This window comes from Apodemus sylvaticus, chromosome 7, assembly GCF_947179515.1.
Source record: "Apodemus sylvaticus chromosome 7, mApoSyl1.1, whole genome shotgun sequence".
In the NCBI taxonomy this organism is placed as follows: Eukaryota; Metazoa; Chordata; class Mammalia; order Rodentia; family Muridae; genus Apodemus; species Apodemus sylvaticus.
The window spans coordinates 101,751,604-101,761,220 of record NC_067478.1 but is presented as its reverse complement, the minus strand read 5'-3'; positions in this window follow the sequence as shown (position 1 = coordinate 101,761,220).

Genomic DNA, 9,617 nt, shown 5'->3' with positions numbered 1-9,617 from the left:
CTCTCCCACTCTCACGCTCTCGGGGCTGGCTTACCTGCACTGGCACCCCCAGGGCCAGCTCTACTGTGCTGGCCAGTCCAGGTGTATAGCCTGCTCTACCGAGTTCTACAACTAGTAAGGGGTTGCGGGGAAGCCATCTATCCTGTACCCACACCACCTCACGGCAGATGAGGGATGGGGCCAGCTCTGTGTAGGCATTTTTTATGTCTAAAAGATGCAAACGGGGCTGGTGAGATGGTTCAGCTAGTAAAGGGCGCCTGCTGCTGAGCCTGATCACTGGTGTCCCAGTCTCGGTGGAAGAAGTGGGACCCACTTTTACAGGTCCAACTCATCTCCAGAGGCACACCATGGCGCGCACACACACCCACAAGAAACACAAATGTAATTAAAAGAAAAGTCTGGGCTGGAGAGATGGCTCAGTGGTTAAGAGCACTGACTGATCTTCCAGGGGCCCTGAGCTCAAATCCCAGCAACCACATGGTGGCTCACAACCATCTGTAATGAGATCCAATGCCCTCTTCTGGTGTGTCTGAAGACAGCTACAGTATACTTACATATACTAAATAAACAAATCTTTTAAAAAATGTCTAAGAGATGGAGATAAATCAGGAAACTGGCAGCTATACAGTGATTGTCAATTATAAAGCTTTTACATATTTATTTTTTTACTTTATTTTCAAATTTAATTTTACTTATTTTCTTGTGTATTGATATTTTGCCTGCATTCATTTCTAAGAGAAAGCCTGGTTCTCTGGAAATGGAGTTACAGACAGTTTTAAGCTGCTGTATGGGTGCTAGGAATCAGTCAGTCCCACATCCTCTGGAAGAGCAGCCAGTGCTCTTAACTGCTGGTCCATCTTTCCAACCCCAGCTGTCACAAATTTATAAGGGAAAACATAAGCAATGGACAAAAGATGCGATTTACAGCATCATAGAAGCTGCTGGTTAATCTAGTAATGAGCAAGCGCAGGCAGAACGGCACATTCACAAAACTGCAGATGGTCTGGTGTGGACTTCACACCGATGGCCGAGTCCGTACTCACCCTGTAGACGGTTCTTAACTGGAGCAGACACGATGTGCCATTATTCCATTTATCAAAATTATGGATGTTAGCTAATACATATGCAGAAAAATGTTGTTATTTTTCCCTAGGGAGTTGATGGAGGGTGTGGGGGAGGGGAGGGCGGAGATTCTTGACACAGTCACACAGACTCACGGCTCACGTTCACGATATGTAATGAATAAACGGCTCTTGACTGCTTACGTTAATCAGAACCAGCAATGGAGTTCGACGCTGCAGCAAAATCCTGCTCCAACGTTTTCTTTCTATAGCAGCGTCTTCTCTTTGACTGTCATGGTCCTGACAGGGGTGTATGTACCTCCACCTGGACTGATCACATATCTGATGTAGGCCTTTCTTGAGTTTTTTGGTTTAATTGACCTCTAACAAAGCTGATCATTTAACTACTGCTGCTGCTGGAGTTATGACCCAGGCCTGACTTATGCTATCACATGGACGGCCTGCTACCTGACTGCTAGGCCTGCTGCATGCAGTGGTGGGTGGGGCTGATGACTCGGGCACGGGGCCTCTTCCCATCTCATTTCTTGTTTCTCGACTTCTTGGTTTGACCTTATATTTACTTCCAATTATCAGTTTGTTCTCTTGTAGCTTACTTTGCTTCCTTAAAGCAGTTATTTGGATGTGTGCTCTGGGAATTCATGGCTCTCCATTTCTTCGCCATGGCTTTGGTGTAAGTGTTATTCTGTTGCTTGGCGTGTGTTTCTTTGTTCATGTTAAGTTTTCTTTCTCTTGCTTATCTGCATTCGAAGAAGCAGTCATCCGCTCTAGGCTTCATTGCCTATCTTTGGACGTTGTATGCCTTCGCCAGTCAGTCTAGCTCCCTCAGATATTCATTCATGCATTCATTTATTCATTCATTCATTCATTCATTCATTTATTCATATTCTCTTTCAGTCCCATCTCTTCCTCTCCACTCCCCCTCTTTCCTTTCTGTGCCTGATATATGCACATGGGTATACATAGCCCAGAGGTCAATGTTGGGTCTCTCTCTTGCTGTCTCTGTCTCTCTCTGGGGCTAGGGCATGGGGCATCTTGCAAAAAAAGGAAGATAGCCTTAGAGGTGACCTTTTTTGGGGGGTGGGGATTTTGAGACAGGGTTTCTCTGTGTGGCCCTGGCTGTCCTGGAACTTACTCTGTAGACTAGGCTGGCCTCGAACTCAGAAATCCGCCTGCCTCCCAAGTGCTGGGATTAAAAGCATGTGCCACCACTGCCCGGCCAGTGACCTTTACTAGCTCAAAAATTCATCTTCCCTTAACCATGAGGACTCAGGCTCAGGCTTTACCCCACACTGTCATATTTTTAATCTTAAATTTATGGTATCCTCTCCTGGCTTTTTGAGAGAGGTTCTCTATGCAAACCCGAAATTCACAATTTTGGCTAGGCTGTAGGCTGGCTGAGCCTGGGTCTATAAAGTAAAGTTATTTATTTATTTATTTTTTTAAATCAGATTTGGAAGGTTTTTTACCCAGCATTTCCTCATTCCTCCCTTTCTTCTTTTGGGCTCGTGTTGCATGTACATGGAGACATTTAATTTTTTCCCGTGATTTGCTGGCTCTGCTATTTGTCTCCATTCCTTTTCGCCCCTGCTCTTCAAACTAATTTTTTTTCAAGTTTCTTGATTCTTTGTTCCCTTCCTTCTTGCCCCTCCCCCTCTTTTGTCTCTCCATTTCTCTTCCTTCTCCCTGTACCTTTGAGACAGTTCTCACTTTATAGGCCAGACTCGTTTTGAACTTACCAACCTCCTGTCTCAGCTTGCTAAGTTCTAGCATCACAGGTGTACATTGCTGGAAGGCCCTGCTCTAAGGAGTTCTTTTTTTTTTTTTAAAGACTTATTTGTTTATTTTATGTATTTTATATACACTGTAGCTGTCAGAAGAGGGCATCAGATCCCATAAGAGATGGTTGTGAGCTACCATGTGGTTGCTGGGGACTGGACTCAGGACCTCTGGAAGAGCAGTCAGTGGGCTTAACCGCTGAGCCATCTCTCCAGCTTGCTAATGAATTCTTAACTTTGGTGATTGTGCTTTTCAGTGTTAGGATTCCCACTCTTTGTAGTTTGCATTTCTCTTTAGGCATCTTATATGTTGAGTTATGTTCATTGTATTTTCTTTTAATCCTTCTCTTTTAATTCAAGACTTTTAGTTCTCTGAACAGATTTAAAATAACGTCATTGAAGTCTTTGTCTATTAAATACAGCATTCAAGCCATTTAGAGTTTTTTCCCCCTACTTCTTGTGTCTTTGGTTTTTGTAGCAATTTATAATTTACTGTTTCTGTGTCTTGTCTATTTTAATTGTAGCAGCCCTGGACTCTAGTGCCTTGCCTGGATTATGGAGACCTGCATGATGTACAGATTCTGTCTTTATTTAGCTATTAATTCTTTTTTTAAAAAAGACTATTTCTTTATCATTATATGTAAGTAAACTCTAGCTGTCTTCAGACATACCAGAAGAGGGCATCAGATCTCATTATAGATGGTTGTGAGCCACCATGTGGTTGCTGGGATTTGAACTCATGACCTTTGAAAGAACAGTCAGGGCTCTTAACCACTGAGCCATCTCTCCAGCCCCTTTAGCTATAATTCTTGATGTTTTATTTATTAGTTTGATTTCATAAACATTGCATCCTTATTTTCATAACGAGTTATTAGAGATCATCAGCCAGTGATCTCTAATGTGAGGGGAGGCTTGCTTCAATCCTTCAGTTCCTCATGGCAGCCGGCCTGTGTCAAGCCGTCTGTTTGTGGGTTGCACAAGACCATTTTCACGTCGTCCTTAACCTTCACTTGTTGCTGGGGTTTCCCAGGTCTCCCTAAAGTGTTTACAGGAGATATGCAGACAGAGTTTATCAGTCCTTTTATATAACGTTACTGCAAAGCTCCCCTTGCTAAATTCCTGGCTAGTCTTGGGCTCACCACAGGCTGGGCTGTGTTGAGAGGCCAGCGAAGCTGGCCTTTTAAAAAAAATTTCTCATCCCTGGGTATTCATTACATGTTCATTTCTCATGGACAGCAAAGCCAAGAATTTTTCACACTTGGTATTTAGTTTTATGTACCAATATTTTCACAATTAGCTGATCTTACTTAAAAATCATCAACTGAGCAACGAGTGATAGAAGCATCTGGGGGGCAAAATGTTCTTACCCAGAGATAGAAGCTTTCCCAGAATAAGTGCTTCTCACTTTATTGCTTACATTTAGTTCGTCTTCAGGTCCATGAAGTGGCCGGTTTTAGGAGATTTGTCTAGTTTTATACATTATCCCTTCCCCCTCTGTTTTGCAGAAAGAAATTACCTGCCCTAATCTTCATTCTGACAAACCTGCAAAGCCTCCTTTCATTCTTTTGCTTAATGGTTAACTCAGATTCTTGGTATTATCAAACCCATTGCACTCCGTTTTATTGGTTTTAAAGGTGCAGACAAACCAGCCTTCCAGTGAGTACCAGAGCCTTGTAGACTGACCGGCATCTCCTTTCCCCTGGCCTTCCAGAATTCCCCCACACTCCCCAACAGATTCTGTTTAGGTGGAGTCCTTATCTGCGTCTGTGTACTCAGTACCAGATGTCAAGTCCCGCCCTTGCCGTTTCCTTGGTCTAAAGTTCACGCCTGTGACAGCAGGCCTGAAGCACATATATTACTTAGAAGGCTGAGCGCCACCGTGATCTGACTGTGGGTAGAGACGGAGGGGGAGACTATCTTCCATTCTAGAAGAATAGATGATTTTACTAGATGAGTTACATTGTGGAACAGACGGTGGAATTTATAGGATGAGTCAAATTTAGTAAAAAAGAAACCAGACAACGGTTAACTAAACTTAACTAGAAAGAGAAGATCTCGAATAATTTGGATAACCAATAGGCTAAGGCTCTGAGGGTTCCCTCTTCCACTGTTCTGTCATCCTCTAAAATAAGGGGGAATGGATGCTTCATTTAAAAAAGAATCTTTTGATTAGTAAATTTTGTTTTTTTTCTCAATATCATGTATGCTATTTTTTCTTTAAATAAGTACTAAATAAATACTCTAGCAGCACGCTTGATGATATACACAGGGAGACTGGCCAGTGCACAGCAGAACTTTTCCAACAGAGAGCAAACTCCACCAAAAGGAAACCCAACATGAGCACATGCTTTCACAGAGGGACACCCTCAACATCCTTGTCTCAGTGCATGTGCTGTCTTTGTGTAGTCAGGAGCCACATGGGAGGAGCAGGAGGGGATGAGCTCGTCCAAGGGGCAGCGGGGGAGCCTGCTTCATGGTTCAGACAGCCGGCTCTGCTTCTTTATCTAGGGAGAGTGTTGGAAGGACAGCACAGCTGGAGGGGTGGGCTTGGCCTGATTGTCCTGTTCTCTCTCTCTCTCTCTCTCTCTCTCTCTCTCTCTCTCTCTAAAAAAAGATTTATTTATTTATTACATGTGAGTACACTGTAGCTGTATCAGACACTCCAGAAGAGAGAGTCAGATCTCGTTACAGATGGTTGTGAGCCACCCTGTGGTTGCTGGGATTTGAATTCAGGACCTCTGGAAGAGTAGTCAGTGCTCTTAACTGCTGAGTCATCTCTCCGGCCCCCTGTTCTCTTTTTTAACCCCTTCAGCAATCTACAATCCTAAACTCCATGGATGAATGGTAGAAGGAGAGAGGGAGAGAGGGAGAGGGAGAGGGAGAGGGAGAGGGAGAGGGAGAGGGAGAGGGAGAGGGAGAGGGAGAGGGAGAGGGAGAGGGAGGGAGAGAGAGAGAGAGAGAGAGAGAGAGAGAAGGAGGAGGAGGAAGAAGAGGAGGAAGAGGAGGAGGAGGAGGAGGAGGAGGAGGAGGAGGAGGAGGAGGAGGACTCCTTTGGTTCACATTGTGAATACCTTAAAAATCTTTCTTTGGCCTAGTAGTGGTGGTGCATACTTTTAATCCCAGTACTTGGGAGGCAGAGGCAGGTGGATTTCTGAGTTTGGGGCTAGCCTGGTCTACAGAGTGAGTTCCACGACAGCCAGGGCTACATAGAGAAACCCTGTCTTGAAAACCAACCCCCCAACAAACAAACAAAAAACAAAACAAAACAAAACAAAAAGCAAAACAAACAAACAAACAAACAAACAAACAAATGTTCTTTGACTTTTATTCCCTCCCACATTAGAATAATTCAAGGAACCCAACACTTATGATTCAACAAATTAACATACTTCTCTTTTAAAATTTCATCTGCCTTTGCAGCCTCTGTGCCTCCCAAGGTTGGGGCTGTATACAACTGACACCAAGTCAAGAATAGACTTTGGGAGACACCTATTCACAAGGAAGCATGCAAAACCAGTAGCTCTAGTCCTCTGCTTAAAGAAAAAAAAAAGACTGAAACAGTACCTAAAAATGTGGTCCATTCAAAAACTGAGCACAGAAGTTTATTGTGAAATGGAAGAGGCTGTCACATGTAGGGAAAGAACTTGTCTGTTAATCCCTGCTAATCAAAATTTCTGACATGAACTCTAAAGTTACTATGTCAATCAATTGGGATTAACTTTAAAGGACATCTTGGCAACCCTATCAGAAACCATCTTTACATGGAAGTTGGGTGGGTAGAGAGGTCTGGGAGGAGTTGGAGTTGGGGGGAGGAGAAAGAATATGATTAAAGTGTGTTATATGGAATTCTCAAATTAATAGAATTAGTTTTTTTTTTTTAATTCTTTACTAACTGGGCGTGGTGACACACCTTAAATTCCAGCTCTCATGAGGCATCTCTGAGTCCATCCTGGTCTACAGAGCAATTTCCAGGATAGCTAGGGTTACACAGAGAAACCCTGCCTTGAAAATAATAATAATAATAATAATAATAATAATAATAATTCTTTCCTCTGATACTTTCCTGAATATCCTCCTCTAATATATGAATGGTTTATCTTGTTTGGTCCCAGATTTCCTTCCTCTGACAATGCCTGTTTTCCCTAATTCCTTGAATTACGCAGTAGCACCCCTGCAACTTGAAATGATAACCCTTTAATTATTTTTATTCATTTCCTTTCCTGGTGTTAGGGTGCCTGAGGCTTTGAGGTGCTACCACTCCACTAAATCCTCAGTCCCACCCTTAACACTTTGGGGAACTGTCAGGCTTTTCCCAAGTGGTGTCCCCATTTTGCAATCCCGCTAGCAATGCCCGAGGTCCCCAGCATCTCCACATCCTTGCTAGTGAGTACAATTTGTCTTCATGGTTTAGATCCTAAACTTGGATGAAGCTGTATCTCGCTTTTGCTTTGTTTTCCTAGCGGCTGCTCATGCTGGGAATCTGTGTGTTTTATGTGCTTCTCGTGTGTTTATGTCTTCTGTGGAGACTTCTTTCAGCTGCATTGTCCACTTGTGATTGGGTTATCATTTATTGTTGAATTTTAATGTTTTGGATACGTACAAGTGAGAATGACTTGATAGATATTTTCTTCACTATGTAAGTTATATTTTCTCTTCCTTTCTTCCTCCCTCCCTTCCTTCCTTCCTTCCTTCCTTCCTTCCTTCCTTCCTTCCTTCCTTCCTTCCTTCCTTCCTTCCTTCCTTCCTTCCTTCCTTCCTTCCCATTTCTTTTTCTTTTTTTTTCAGACAGGGTTTCTCTGTATGGCCCTGGCTGTCTTTAGATCAGGTTGGCCTTGAACTCAGAAATCTGCCTGCCTCTGCTTCAGAGTGCAGGGATCAAAGGTGTGTGCCACCACTGCCAGGCTGTGCTTTTACTTTCTTAATGGTATCCTTGATAATGTAGACATTTTCATCTTTTTTTTTTTTTTTTTTTTTTTTTTGAGACAGGGTTTCACTATGTAGCCTTTGCTGACCTAGAAATCGCTATGCTGTCCAGGCTGGACTTGAACTCACAGATATATGCTTGCTTCTGCTTCAGGAGTTCTGGGAGTAAAGGTGTAAAGGTTTGAGATACCATACATGAACATGAATCTCTCTCTCTCTCTCTCTCTCTCTCTCTCTCTCTCTCTCTCTTTCTCTCTCTTAATTTTTTGGTTTTACTTTTGGTGTCATATCCTTCAAAACCCACCATTTAACCAGAGGTCACGAAAAATTTACTCCTATGCTTTCTTCTAAGAGCTTTATATTTCAGCACCTATATCACATGATACATTTTGGATTACCTTTTGTATGTGTTAATAAACTAGAGTTCCAATTTCATTCTTTCATGGTAATGGCATCAGCCATCTGTTGAAAAGATTCTTCTCCACAATGAATTGTTTTGGTGCTTTGTCTAGCTCTATGTTTTTATTATTACTATTACTATTATTATTATTATTATCATCATTATACCTCTCTTCCTCCTCTCTCTGTCTCTCTCCTTTCTCCTCTCTTTGTGCATGGGTGTGCATGCCTGTGTGCTTGTGTGTGTGTATGTGTGTAAGACAACCTTGGGTTTCAGTTTCTCCTTTGACCTTGTTTGAGAGAAGGTTTCTTGTCTCCTTAAGTGCGCACCAGGCTAGCTGGCCCTCTGGTTTCTGGGGACTCTCCAGCCCTCACCTCCCACGTCACAGTAAGAGCCCCTGGATTACAGATGCATGCTATCATGTGTGAATTTCTGTGTGTTTTAGGGCTATGAACTCAGACCCTCATGTTTACAGGTCTAGCCTTCTGTTCTTGAAAGTAGATTCTGTGACTCTTCAAGGGAGGACCTTGCTTTCAACCTGTTCTAGCTGTGGTGATGGTGTGATTAGTCATGTCAGCATGACATATGTAATAAAAGCTTTTTTAGAGTCTAGAGAGTGTGAAAATCATGGGAGAGAATACCTGTCACTCAAAGGGAAATGACTCAAAAAACTTCCTTGAAAAACAAGCAAACATTAGTCAGTTAATATGGGTGGAGTTCCAGGAAGGGCCCTTGCCATTAAAGCCAGGCAGACATTAGCAGCTGTTCACCGATATGGCAGATCAGTGCAGGAATAAGATTACCTATTTTCGTCATCCTTGCTCTTTTACCTCATTTAGCAAGAAAGACCATGAGTCGTCATCTCCCATGGACCCACTAGGTAGTAAACCTTGAAGTTTGGAACTTGACAAAAGAGTATACTGAAATGTCAAATCAGGCAGACTTTGTGGTCCTAGATGCCCGAGAATCTCTGGGAAAGAATATACACTCATGGTGGGGGAAGCCTGAGATAAAATAGATTCAAGTGAAGCACTGAGTCAGAATAGGTGCATCCTATTTCCTGAAGGCAGCTGGGTTCCCAGGGAGCATGCTGTGTAGAATGCCAGGCCTGTACTCAATCTTGGTTTTGCCACTTCTGCCGTCAAAACCTTTGGTCAAGTTCTCTAGATTTCTGCTTCTCGGCATTCTTAAAACTGGGGTGGAAACTCCTACTGCACTAGCTTTCTTGTTGCTGAAACAGAATGTCTGTCATGGCCAGCTTAGGGGAGGGGGTGTTATTTTGCAAAGGTGCTTCAGTCTGTTATGCAGGCAGGGAACGGCAGAGCAGAGCAGGTTAAGGCGTGGTGAGGCGGGAAGCAGAGAAAAACGTCAGTGCTCTCCGGGTATCCTTACCCATCTCCTGGAGCTCTGGCCATGGGTGACGCCCTGCACATTCAG